Source organism: Gossypium hirsutum, chromosome A10 (genome assembly GCF_007990345.1).
Source record: "Gossypium hirsutum isolate 1008001.06 chromosome A10, Gossypium_hirsutum_v2.1, whole genome shotgun sequence".
NCBI classification, from domain to species: Eukaryota; Viridiplantae; Streptophyta; class Magnoliopsida; order Malvales; family Malvaceae; genus Gossypium; species Gossypium hirsutum.
The window spans coordinates 15,623,756-15,639,002 of NC_053433.1; the positions used below are offsets into that span (position 1 = coordinate 15,623,756).

Genomic DNA, 15,247 nt, shown 5'->3' on the forward strand with positions numbered 1-15,247 from the left:
TGAATTCCCTATTAACTTGTCAGATTAGTCGGATATAATTGGCATGCCATAGGAACTGGAAGTGTACGGGATTTGTCGGCTATACTGATCAGGCACTTTATGTGTCGTATTTCAGGCACCTTGTGTGTCGTATCAGGCACCTCGTGTGTCGTTTCAGGCACCTCGTGTGTCGTTTCAGGCACCTCGTGTGTCGTTTCAGGCACCTCGTGTGTCGTTTCAGGCACTTTTGTGTCGTATACTGATCAGGTACTACGTACCGTTTTAGGCACCATATGCCGTACTGGTGTGTTTGGTTGGATCCGTGTATCCGTCTGAGTCCGAGTTATGTTAATAGGGTTGAGTAAATGAAATGAAAAAATCGAATGAATTTGATCGAATAAACTATTGAAAGTGTGAAAAAGTGGAACTATGAAAAGAAATGTGAATTGTAAATTGAAATAGAGATATGAGATTGAAAGCTTGAACCAAAGGATCATGAATTGATTAAAGATAATATAGATGATATATGATGCCATTTGATGAAAGACTATTGCCGAGATATGAAATTAAAGCATAATTAACACATATGACTTATATTGTTACATGTTTGATGTCTATTATTTATTATAGTATTTATAATTTGAATTATGGTAATACCACTGAGTACAAACATGCTCAACATACGATTATATTATTATAATTCAAATTATTTATTATTATTAAGTGTTAAATCCCTATCACTCCATATGGGATTCAATTCTATTATGTTTGGAAAAAGAAGTCGATGGTGAAACTTACATGAGACTATTCTTCTGTCTCTTCCGGTTTTCTCTGAGAAATCATTTGGATATTTATTATTATTTTCGTATGAGTTATGTTCTCGGATTTCTGGTATGGTATCATATTTTGGAGTTCTATATCTCGGTTTTCCTATCACTCTTATTTCGTAAATTATCGATCATGATTTATCCTTAAAGTATGTTCTTTGGTTTATGATGACTATGTCTATTATGATAAGAATATCCGTGTCTGTTTCGCATGTCTACGATGTTATGTGCCCAACATGTTTGATTAAGTAAATTTTATTCAAAACTAAATAAGTGTGTGTTTATGTACACTTGGTTGAATAAGTATGATTAGTAAGTTCATATGGCTAAATTTAATGTTGTGATATGAAAATTTCATGAATGATATAGTATATTATTACATATGAATGTCATTAAACTGTGATAGTTGTAAAATGATATTTGAATAAAAGTACAAATTAAGTGGAACAACGGATTTGAGTACTTTCGTTCAGTGGCTAAGACGAATTGACGGAAAAGACCATGGTTGGACCATGGCATCAATGTGATATGTGATCTGTGTAAGACCATAGTTGGGCTATGGCATCAGAGATATGTGATTACGTGCTTCCGTATAGACCATATTTGGGATATGGCATCAGTGTGATATGTGATTCATGTAAGACCATGGCTGGGCTATGGCTACGGTGTGTGATATGTACTATGTGCAAGACCATAGTTTTACTATGGCATGATGAAAACGAAGTACTCAATTCCGAAATGGTTCTCTAAATTGATTAAGAAAGGTAAATGATAAATGGACTTAAAAGATTGAAATTGATTAATTGTTGATATTGAGCTAAACTAAGTGAATTCATTGTTTGAAATTGTAGATGGCAGAAAATATTGATAGACTATATAAGTGTATAAATTTTCTTGAAGTGAATTATGTGAAAACGATGATGTTATGTATGAATGTCAAGTCATATGTGTGTAGTTATGAGAGTTAAGTTAGAGGCTTTACGACCTCACCCCTTTACCAGAGTTGTAATTATGAGGGAATAAGTGAGATTTTGATGATATGCTCCGACACTGTATGCTACAGTCTAAAGGTTATTGGGAAGAGATGTTTGAGATTAATTCGATTGTGATTCTGAGAAATTTTGTGGAAGTTTTTCATTAGAGTTGAAAGAAACTTTTTCTGGTAAGATTTTCGGGGACGAAAATCCCTAAAGGGGGGGAGAGTTGTAACAGCCAAATTTTTCAGTGGTGTCGGAAACAGTGATTTGAGATCACTAAATCCGACGAGTAAGTTTAGAAATTTTAACAAATAATAATTATAGGCCAAGCGCGAACTTAAAAGAATTATTTTTAATTAGTGAATTTTGCGATTTTAAAAGAATTAATTAGGTAAATTTGGTTGAAAACGAGGTATCGAGACCTCAGATTTATAAACCGAGTCATAAATATTTTTATAAATATTTATGGAGTGTTATTAAGTTAGTATTAAAGTTTCGTTAGAAAATTTTAACGTTTGGTTAGTCAATTAATTAAAAAGGACTAAATTGAAAATAGTGCGAAATTTATTAAATTGTGATTAAATAGTTTAAGTGATTAAAAATGAGGGATTTAAAAGGCAATTGGACCCAAATTGTATGGGCTGGACGGTTGGGCAAGAAAATCAGCAAAAAAGACAAGGAGAAACAAGGGCAAAATGGGAAATTTTACAAATTAAACATATAAAACAAGACAAATTTGAAAAATCTAGAGATATCATCATTTTTTTCAGCAAAAAAGCCATGGGAGGTCTGAAAGCTGCTGGTTTTTCATACTTTGACATATGTGAGTTCAATTCTTACCCTTTTCTTTGAGATTTTTATGTTTTTGTGACTTTTACAATTAGGTCCAAGTGTTTAATTCATTAGTTTTTGATTTTATGAACAAAATTAAAAGCTATCATTGATAAGTGTTAGCTGTTTATGATGAAATAAAATGAATTTGAAGCTTTGATTTTGTTGTTTGATGATTTTATCAAGTAATTTCAATAGAAATTGATTTTAGGACCTAATTGTGAAAAAGTTGTGAATTAAGGTTTAGTGTTAAAATTCTGATTTTCAAAGATTGTGTAATAGTTTAGAATGATGGAATAAAATTTTAATTGAGAAAAATTAGCATAATAGATGGGCTAATTGAGCAAGGACTGAATTGTATGACCTTTGAAATTTAGAGGAAAAATGGTAATAAACATCTTGAACTAAAACAATATTGGACAGCAGAAGTAGACTAACTTTGAAAAATAACCATAAATTGTAGAAATCGAATTAGAAGATGAATAAAATATGAAATTAAAGCTTATTGAGTCTAGTTTTTCATAGAAGAAACGTTGTAAGCAATGGATTTGTAAATTATGAGATATAATGAATTTTGTGAGACAAGATTAGAATGAATTTGGGTTCCCCTGTTTTGACTTTGGAAAATCACAAAAAATTGGATAAAATTAATTAGAGTTTCAAATTTATATGATTAGAATCCTTAATGAGTCTATTTTCAATACAAATTAATGGGAACATTATCTGAGTTTTGTACTATGATATAATTAATTTTTAGTGAAGAGAGGTCAGAACTGTTGGATAGTGAAATAGGGAAAACTTAAATGAATAAACTGTACTAATTGGCTAAACCAAAAATTCTTAAAATTTTATGGTGGAATTATATGTGAGTCTAGTTTTAGGGAAATTTACCAATCTTAATTTTTATCTCTGTAGCTCGAATTATAAATAATTGAGTGACTATGACTCGTGTGAACTGATTGATGTGAGCATTAATAAGTAAATTGTGAAATCGTACTTACAAGAATGTTATATACATTAAGGATGTGGAATGGAGAGGAGGAGGAGGTAAAAATATATATGAATATTCAGTTAGCATGGCTAATTTGCATGTTTTAAGCTCATTGACTAAATTGAATAAAAGTAAAACTTTAGAGGGCAATTTTGTAAAAATGTCAAAAATGACTAAATTGAAGGGAATAAATTGTTTTATTATCTAAATTAATAAAGTGAATGAAATTATCAATTTAAGATTGGGTGAAATTTGGGAAAATGGTAAATTACCAATATGCCCCTAAATCTTGGTATTTCTGCAATTTAGTCAGGTAGGTTCGGATACCCTGAATGAGCATGTAAATATGAAAATTTAAGTATTGTATCGTATTTTATATGATATTTTGAATTGAATATATGAAAAGGATGTTACATGAAACATGAAAATGAATACTAAATAATATAAATTAATTGAAATTATTCTGAAAATTTCGGCAATGCCTCGTATCCTATCCCGGATCTCAGGTACGGGTATGGGGTATTACACCTCTATGAGACGGTCTTGTTGCAATGGTCACAGGTTTTGAACCGTGGCCGTGACATTCTCCCCTACCCATTCTCATAATGCCCTCGTTGTATCCTCAAAATGACACAGGTTTGACTTGCATCAGAACTTTAAAAGGGCCTCTGTGTCTTTGTAAAGCCAACGGTAAGTCAAAACAAGAAACACTAGATAAGTGTTTGAGATGTACCTCGCTTGTTACATTTACTCGCTCCAATTTTCGAGTTTACATCACTACTTTACCCCCAAAGTTTGATGCATAACCCACCTCTTATAAGTGGTAGACCCACCGATAACTCAATAGGCTTCATATCGGTTTTCCTGGCCCCTAGTATTTCCAAGGGGCTTTTCGTAGCACTCCTATCTACCGAGTCAATGTTCCCCCATACAAAACATCCTAGGCTAGTTGAATTACTAACAAAACCTTGGTTCCAAATTTTATGTCTCGGGTTGCCCTGAGAACACAAAATTGTTTTTGATTAGATATAATGCAATCTACATAAGGAACCAAGACAACATGGATTCATTCAAGGAAGTTCAAGCCCAGCACGAAGTTGCAATCATCTTGATGAATTACCTCGAAATCTTCATTACCTTTCCACTCGTCGATTTGTGGCTCAACTCCTTGTGCTACTCCCATAGTTGAGACCTATTTGGAATTCATCGTCTTGATTGTCTTAGACGATTTGTTAACCTGGCGACCAATTTTACCCATGACTTTGTCCAATATGAATAGGTCCAATGCCCCCGTATCAACAAGATCACTCATTCTCTGACCTGAGATGTTGATGTCCACAAACATCAATCTTTTCTACTTGTGCTCCTTCGCCATTTTAGCATAAATTAGTATCATTGTTCCAAGCTCATATAGCCTTTCCTCGTTATGCTCCATTTTCTTCTCTTTATTGATCACAAATATCTTGGATTGCATGTCACACCCAAAAATATTAAAGGTTAAGGGCCACGAAAACTATGGGTATTAAATTAGAAAATTTTAATGTTTAAGCGGGCTCTAGTGTGAATCTTGCAGACTGATTGGTAAATAGTTAGATTTCAATCGTTGGTTTCATTACATTTAAACCAGGAATTTTCTTTTAGTGGGAAACAATATGATTAAGGGTATTAATAGTACTGATAGACTTGGGATTTAGGGAGACGATAGTGGAAAGATTATATATATGAGGATTCTTTCATTCTAGTATTCATTTTCATTCTTCTATCTTCTTCTTTGGTTTGTTCTATAAGAGAGAAGGGTTATGAAACGATCTGCATGGAGGGAGAAAATAATGTATCAGTGATGTAGTCATAAACCAACTAAATATCTGATTAATGCAAGTACACCTATGAATTAATAGTATAGCTACGATAAGCAAAGATATCGTTCCCACGAAGACTAAAAGTACTAGTAATTACTGTCTTTTTATTATTTAATCGATAAATTCAAGTGATCAATTAAAACTAAAATTAACTAATTTAATTAACTAACAAACACAACAAAGAACAAATTAGAAAAATAATCGAGTAAACAACCAAGAAGCGAAACAATACCCAGAAGAGTATTCACTTAGATTTCATCTGTCAGTATCAAACTAAATTACGCAATTTCTTCACTTAGTATATTGATCTGTATAAATCCCTAAATTATGTTAATATCTCTTTCGAGAGTAAGAGTAACTAACTCTAGGTTGATTAATTGAAATTTCTTTCTAATTAAAACCCCTATTATCGCATTAACTCGTGTTATAGAACTTCCTATTAGATTTGACTCTAATATGGTAGATTTATGTCATCCTATTTCTAGGATTGCATGCAACTGAACTTAATTAAGCAAGATCTACTCTTAAATAGTGTCTATTCCCCCTTTGATTTAAGCACATCAAATGTAACACCCATAACCCATTTCCGTCGCCAGAATAGGGTTACGGAGTATTACTGTACATCTCAGAACTTTTCATATCAATTGGCATCCTATTATGAAATAAATTTCATAAATACATATATGATTCAGAATGAAATAGAACATACGTTTATGGCCTTAAATTAAGCCTTTGAAACCTTGAAAATAGGATAGGAACATTTAGGGACCAAATCAAAACAAATAAGAACATTTAGGAAAAAAATTGAAAATTTTCATTACAGGGGTCACACGAGTGTGTGGCTATCCCACACGCTCGTGTGCTAAACCGTGTGCTCACCCGTGTAACTTACTGACTTAGGTGACACACCCGTCTGCCAGCTTGTATGAACCCTTCACCTAAAACACTCAGGGCACACGCCTGTATGAGCTGCCCTTGTGTGACACACGACCGTGTGGCAGACCGTGTTTTAGGCCGTGTATGTGTAAATGTGACCAAATCCAAACCTATTCTTCAGGCAATTGTTTATAGGTATCTATACCAACTCATTTCACATATTCTGTAACTTCTTTATGCCTCAATTTTCAACCTATCTTTGATCTAGAATAATAATTTCATTCAATCAACTAATTCCAACAATAAAATTAACTTATTTTATGCAATTAAGTCCTTTTTGACATTTTTACAAAATTGCCTTCAATATTTTACTTGTATACAATTTCATCCCTAAGTCAAAATATGCAATTTAACCATTTTTATTCAAATTTCAGCTAAGACGAATATTCAAGTGCCTTTTTACAGCCCATTTTTGAAATTATTTCACATTAAGTACAAGTAACTTTTTTATTTTAACATTTTAGTCCTTAAACGTTAAAATCATCAAAAACTACTTTACAAAATTGTCCTATTTAACAACCAAACTTAATAATCCATCATAAAATTCCAAGAATATACAAAACTCATCAATGGAAATCCACAAAATTTAACAGTTTTACAAATTAGACACCGAATTAGCTAGATTGAGCTAATATGAGATCAAAAACATAAAAATTACTAGAAACGGGCAATGTTTACTGACCCAATCGAAGAACTCAAGCTTGACCGAAGCTCCCATGCCCTAGCTATGGTGGTTCAGTTCTCTCCCCATGAAGAAGAAAGGAAATGCTAATTTTATCTTTTAATTTCTTTAATTTAACTTACCTTTTTAACTATTTACTAAATTAACCGTTAAATATAATTTCTGAAATTACTAAATCATGTCCATATTTGTCCATCAAATGAGATTATGGTATAATTACCATCTAAAGAGGGTTTAATTGCACAATTGGTCCTTCAAAATTTTTAATTATTGATTAATTAAACTTTATTTCAATTTATTTTAAAACTAATTAGGACTAAATGAACAAATAGTCCAAAAGTTAATAGATTTAATCATGCACCACTGCTTGGACTTTTTGGCCATGGTTTAATCACCATTTTGGTCCTTTTAGTATTTTAAATCTATAGCGATTAACTTTTACCTCTTTTAAAATTTAGTCCTTTTACCTAAATTAAGCAATCAATCATCAAAATTACTGGACCAAACTTCAATTCACCAATAATACGACTATGCAATTATTTAATAAAAAGATTTATAACTTTAAATTACGGAAACGAAGTTCTAATACATCGTTTTCAATAACCACTTGACTTTTGAACCGAACTACTTATACTAACTTTAATTCAATTGGTTAAAATTGCTCAAATCAAAATTCATTATAAAATTACTATTGACTCGTATAATTTAAATACTAATTATACGAACTTACTGGTTGGATTTGTTGTCCTGAAACCACTATTTTCGACACCACTGAAAAACAGGCTGTTACATCAAACATGGATCAATAGTTTAGAAATATTAAACCAAGAAGTAAACACACATGATTGAGAACAAGATCTAAGTATTTATTGCGTAAAATAAAAATCAAACGATAAAATCCATCATAAGGTTCACCCTAAACCATAAACCATAAACCATAAACCCTAAACACTAAACCCTAAAACCCTAAATCCTAAACCCTAAATCCTCTAGGTATTTAGAAAATTAGTTTATGCTTGCAAGTAAAAACATCCAAAAGAAACAAAGAAACTCATAATAATCTCCAAAGAAATCAAAAGGAAATCTTCAATCTTGATGGAAATCTGCTTCAGAATCCACTTCAATGGTGTTTTTCGAGTTGTTTTCTTGAGTATTTTATGACGACTCCCTCATATCTTCTTATTTTTGTCATATATAGGTCTCAAAATGCCCAAAAACCCTAAAAATTACGTTTTCCTGCTGTCCAGAATGCAATTCATGAAATCGATACAACCTGCCACATGGCCATGTTACAACCTATGTGGCTCACACAGCCGTGTATTCAGGATGTGTAGAATGGCCTAGCCGGTGTGGCTCCTATAACTCGTTTTGATTTTTCGATTTTATCTCATTTTTCACTCCTTTTACTCCCAAATGCTCTCTTAAGTGAAAAAGCATGAATTTAAAGGATTAAGAGCATAAAATTCACCATTTACATTGAATAGTCATCCAAAAACGCATTAAGAATGAGGATAAAATATGTTACTTTTGACACTTATCAAATATCCCCACACTTAAGCATTTGCTTGTCCTCAAGCAAAATCCTCAACCCACAATCAAGTTAACTTCTCTCAATTTATTATTTTCACCAATAATGTCTTAGGACAATTTATAGATAATCATGCATTGGAAATTCACACTAAAACAACACTAAACAGCATAAGCAATCCAAGCAGAGAATTTAAAGATTTAAAAACATTAGGCATCTCCCGTATCTCAAAAATTACATGAAATTCAAACTCAATAAGAAATAAAATCCTCACTAAAGATTCACTTAAAGCACTCCAAGTGTTTAAGGTTCAAATAATGTGCACTCAATAGTTAAACGAGAAATGCTATTACCATAGACTTGCTTAAAAATCAAATCTCCACCATTATAGAATGAGATGACACACCAATCAAGAGGTGTTTATAAGCTTGTAATGTGGCTTAGGCTAAGGTATGGAAAATTTCATAAAAGTTGGTTATAATCAGAGTCGAGTTGATAAGTTACCAAACTAGAAAAAAAAATCAATTGCTGAATTAAAAAAAACTTCATATCAACAAGAAATAAATACTAAAAAAATGAGCTTTTCAACATGGTATGAAACTAACGATTCAAGCTCAATCAAATTTTTTTTATATATATTTTTATTTTTTATCACTATTTTTTTTTGCAAAAAAAAATTCAACAATACAAATGATGGAACATAGTTAGGCAACTAACCAAAGCAAATCTCGACAAAAAGAGATTCAATAAAAGATATAATTCACAACATAAATATGAGTTACAGATTAACATAAATGGGGTGAGAAACAAATGTTTTATGATCAACGGGGTTTGCTAATGGATAATACAACATGTAAGCTTTTTAAAGGTTAAGTGGGGTAAATTTTAACTGCATCTATCATCTCAGTATATCAAATCAATAATATGGTATTGACATGCATAAGCGAAGTAAGTTCTAAAATAAAAAATGAAGTTGACATAATCACAACCAAAAAATAAATGAGCACAAAAAATATATGCTCTATAGGCTCAAAAGCTCACACAAAATTATGGTTTTGATGATAAACTTGCAAATTTAAAATTTCAAGATAATTCTTCAATTCAGGGAGACAACCTAAAACAATAATTTCTGAAAAAAACTTACCATCCTTTACTCTCCCGTGTCTTAAAGTATAAATCAAATAATGCAAAAAAAATCCACAAAATATTCTAAAATAAAATCAATATAAATTTTAAATTAAAAAAATTACTTTAATGGTAGCTATGAGAAAATTACTAAAAAACAATTCAGGGAATTTATCGCATAAACATATAAATAACCTCCCCACACTTAAGATGTACATTGTCCTCAATGTACAAATATATATAGACATAATAAGCATAATATCATAAGGGAGGTAGTGAACTAAAATTGCCCTGAATATGGATGAATTCGCCGGAATAGGGAAAATTGGAATCGTGGGAAATTCTAAATGAAGTACATTTTTGAGCAAATTAATAAGAAAATAGATAAAAATAAATAAGATAAACAAATTACAAACTAGAAAAAAAATTGAAAAAGCATAACAAAAAAGTGCATAATAAAATAAAATATATAAATCTAAAAAATAAAAATAAATAAATAAATAAAAATAGGGCTTGGGGTAGGGAGGAACAAAGGAAAAAAAAGACAAAAGAAAAAAGAAAAAAAATATCTTTAAAGAGGAAAAAAAATTACATGGCTATGTGAGCCACATGGTAGTGTGGCCAGGCCATGTGTGTCACACGGTCGTGGGGAATCACCCAGACCGTGTGATTAAAAAAAATAGGTAAAAATAAGTCCAGTATCCATACGGCTTAGAACATGCTCATGTGTCCAGGTCGAGTGTCCCACACGACTATGTAAGGTGTTTGTTCGTTTCTTCCACACCCGTGTGCCAGGCCGTGTAGGTCACACGGTCATGTTGCAGGCTATGTAACACTCTGTGCCTATATATGTTAAAAGAAAATTGAAAAATTTAGCTCTAGTTTTCACACGGCCTGTGACACGTTCGTATGTCTAGGCCATGTGTCACATACGGCCGTGTGGATCACCCTAGACCATGTGGATCAATTTGTTTTTCAATTTTTTATGTAAAAATAAAAAATAAGTGTACTAGGCATGCAACATAAATAAAATAAAATAAAATAAAAATATACTCGGGTTGCATTTTAAGTCTAAGCTCAACTTCCCTTTTCAAGCTAATGGTTAAGGTGGATCTTGGAGCTGGAGCTCTTTTCTTTCATTATCAGCATTACAACAAAATTAAAGTTTGAGACGATGATTGTTTATCTTCAATGTGTCAAAATCACGGTGTGTTACCTCAATGGTTTCGAATGGAAATTCGTTCTATACCACAAATGAGTTCGACCCTCTTGACTTAAGCTTTGAAGGGAACATTCGTGGATCTGATTTATCTAGTAGCACTTTGTTTCTAACTTTGAATTTGTTTGTCCTTTTTACATGCACACTATGGCATTGCTTAGTTATTTCTTTGACAATCCTTGGGTTCTCATCAGCCTTTGCTCATCATTCATCTAATCCATTAAGCTATACCATTCACTCTCTAGTTGTCCCTTGATTTTTTTTTCACCTTGAGATGGATATTGTTCGAACACGTATTAATTAGTAAATTCCTGTAAAGAATGTCAAGTCACATGATTACTAACATTAATAGAATAACGAGTATCATACCGCTCCCTAGGAACTTTAACAAATTCACATGCTTGAAGATTAACCTATTCATCACCTACATTCAGCACAAGTTCACCACTACCCACATCGATAACAGTTCTGGCAGTAGCTAAAAATGGTCAACCTAAGATCATGGGTACCTCAATATCCTCATCCATGTCCAATATAACAAAATCATCAAGGAATATAAATTTATTGAATTTAACAAGTACATCTTCAATAATACCCCTAGGATACCTAATTGATTTTTTAGCTAATTGAATATTCATCTAGTGGGTTTTGGTTCCCTGAGACCAAGTTGTTTGAAGGCATAACATTTATACTAGCCCCCAAATCAACTAAAGCTTTTTCAACATTTAAACTACCAATAAGACAAGGAATAGTAAAACTCCTTGGATCTTTAAGTTTGTTGGGTAGTTTGTTTGGAGAATGCCCGAGCAATCCTTATTAAGTTCCACAGTTGACAAGTCGTCTAACGTTCTTTTATTTGTTAACAACTCCTTGAAAACTTTTGCATATTTGGGTATTTGCGAAAGAATTTTAAAAAAGGTAAGTTAATATGCAATTTTTTTAAAACCTCAAGAAATTTACCATATTGTTCTTTTATGCGGTCTTGCTTTAATGTTGTCAGATATGGAATTCGTGGTTTGTGTTCTCTAACCACTGACTTATGCTCTTTCTTGCTTTCCTCAACCCAACATTTTTCTCAACAGCTTCTCGATTCAACTTCGTTTTAGGATTGAATAACCCTTCCATGCTTTGAACAATGATTGCATGGACTTGCTCTTTTGGGTTAGTTTCAGTGTTACTAGGTAAGCTACCTTATTGTCTTTTTGAAACCATTTTAGCAAACTATTCAATTTTATTTTCAAGCCCTTGAATCAATGCTTGCTGATTATTCAGAGTTGTCTCAGTGTTTTGAAATCAAGTTTTGGACACCAAAATAAACTTAGCTAACATCTTCTCAAGGTTCAGTTTCTTTTCATGCTGATAAGGTTGCTGAAAACCTAGAGGGGGTTGTGACTTTTGATTACCTTAACCACCCCAAGAAAAATTTCCTTGATTATAGTTATTGATATAGGGGTTATTTTGAGGTCTAGAATTGTTACACATAAAGTTGACTTGCTCATTATTTATGTTAGAGCCGAAGGGTAAACATTTCAGACTGATTACCCCCGCTCCAATTGCATCACATTGCATTACTAGATTCATTGGGTTATTGCAATTCAAAGCATCAATCTTTTTACTCAGGGCTTCCACCTGACTTGCCAACATATCAACTGCATCTATATTAAAAACATCGGCTACTTTAATCGGTTTTGTTCTCATGACTTGCCACTGATAGTTATTCAGTGTCATATCTTCAATAAACTCTTGAGTTGCCTCAGGTGTCATATTATTCAATGTTCCGCCAGCTGTTTCATCAATTAGTTGCCTACTCGAGGGATTTAAACCGTTGTAAAAGGTTAGAACTTGTAACCACAAATGTAACCCATGATGAGGACACCTTCTTAAAAGATACTTAATCTCTCTCCTGCATCATATAATGTCTCCACCTCAATTTGAGCAAAAGAAGAGATGTCGTTCCTCAACTTAGTTGTTTTAGTCAGTGGGAAGTACTTTAGTAGAAACTTCTCAATCATCTGATCCTAAGTCATGGTAGAACCCCGTGGAAATGGATTCAACCACTTTTTTTCCTTGATCCTCAAAGAGAATGGGAACAATCGTAAGCATATGGCATTAGCAGAAACACCATTAATCTTGAATGTGTCGCAAATATGTAGAAAGTTAGTCAAAATGAACATTCAAATCTTCATATTGTAACCCATCAATCTAGACATATTGTTGTACCATCTAAATTGTGTTTGGCTTTAGCTCAAAATTGTTTGCATTAATAGTTAGTCTGACGATACTCGATTTGGCCCCAATTAGAGTAGGCTTATCATAATCAAACATAGTACGAGGAGCAAGAGGCACAAGAGGCTACTGATTATTTTCATTATCATCTATCTCTATAGTAATATCCTTTTCCTATTGATCATCTATTAAGTTCTGTTGACTTTGATTTGCTTTTCTAACCTCTCTAGATTTTTGTGAGCAGTCTTTTCAATTTCACTATCAAACACTAATGGTTCCAACGAGTTTCCTCTAGTCATAAACCAAAAGAACCTATCAGAATCAAACAAAAGAAAAATTAAAATATAAAAATTAAATTAAAAATAAAAAATAAAAATGGCTAAAGTAATAGAAATAAAATTTTCCTAATATTTTAATCTCAGGTAACGGCACCAAAAAATTTGGCGCAGTCATAAACCAACTAAAAATCTAGCTAAGGCAAGTGCACCTATCAATTTATAGTATAGCTACAACGAGCAAAGATATCATTCCCATGAAGAGTAAAGGTACTAGTAATTACCATTCTTCTATTATTTAACCAATAAATTCGAGTGATTAATTAAAAATAAAATTAACAAATTTAATTAATTAACGAACATGATAAGAGCAAATCAAAAAAAAATAATCGAGTAAGCAACCAAGTAGCGAAACAATACCCAGGAGAGATTTCACCTAGATTTCATTTGTCATTATCAATCTAAATTAGGCAATATTTTCACTTTGCATCTTGATCTGTAGGAATCCCTAAATTATGCTAATATCTCTTTCGAGAGTGAGAGTAACTGTCTCTAGGTTGATTAATGGAAATTTCTTTCTAATTAAAACCACTATTATCGTATTAACTCATGTTATGGATTCCCTTATTAGATTTGACTCTACTATGGTAGATTTATGTCATCCTATTTCTAGGATTGCATACAACTCCTTTTAATTGTGTAAAATCTACTCTTAAACAAAGTCTATTTCTCCTCTAATTTAAGCACAACAAACATGGATCAATAGTCTAGAAATATTAAACCAAGAATTAAGCACACATAATTGAGAACAAGATTTAAGTATTTATTGTGTAAAATAAAAATCAAACAACAGACTCCATCATAGGGTTCATCTCCCTAGGTATTTAGAAAATTAGTTCATGTTTGCAAATAAAAACATCCAAAATATAGTATAACCATAAGAAATAAAGAAACTCATAATAATATCCAAAGAAATCAAAAGGAAATCTTCAATCTTGATGGAAATCTACTTTAGAATCTGCTTAAATGGTGTTTTTCGAGTTGTTTTCTTGAGTATTCTATGAAAGCTCCTTCCTATCTTCTTAATTTTCTCATATATGGGTCTCAGAATGCCTGAAAAACCTTTAAAATGGCATTTTCCTGCTGTTCAAAGTGCAATTCACGAAATCGACACAGCTTACGACATGGCTATGTGGCTCTTGTAACTCATTCTAAATTTTTTTATTTTCGCTTGTTATTTTGCTCTTTTTGCTCCCAAATGCTCTCTTAAGTATAAAAACATGAATTTAAAGGGTTAGGAGCATAGAATTCACCATTTGCATTGAATAGTCATCCAAAAATGCATTAAGAACGATGATAAAATATGTTACTTTTGGCACTTATCAATCGGCTTAAGTGATTGAGGATTTAGTAAATTTGTAATATTTTAAAGCCTTTTTTTTGTATCTTTTGATTTAAGAAAAGGGAAGGAAAATTGAAGATTTTAGTTTAATTCATTGAGCTTGTACTGAAATGTTTATGGTTGCAGCTAATCTTTAATATATCTATGCATGCAAATGAATTATGGTTTTCTTACATCTGAATGTCTTCATTTTGATCTTGATATGATTATTATGTTTAGCTAACCGAGAGGGAGGAGGCTCAGGTGATGAGAAAAACCTAACCAAGCGTAATCGGTACTAACTTTCAGCTATTTTGCTAGTGAGTTTCTTAACTTAAACTCTCTGTGCTTGTTTTATATATATTAGTACTATGTTATTGTGTTGTCTTCATGTTTTGCTGATGATGAGTT

At 32.1% G+C, this 15,247-nt stretch overlaps 1 non-coding gene across 1 annotated transcript; it reads left to right on the top strand.

The window, feature by feature from the left end:
* The first annotated feature begins 12,812 nt into the window (after positions 1-12,812).
* On the top strand, positions 12,813-12,918 carry LOC121208788 (small nucleolar RNA R71). The gene has a single exon (XR_005903912.1). It is a non-coding gene; the product is annotated as a small nucleolar RNA R71 (small nucleolar RNA).
* The last annotated feature ends 2,329 nt before the right edge of the window (positions 12,919-15,247 follow it).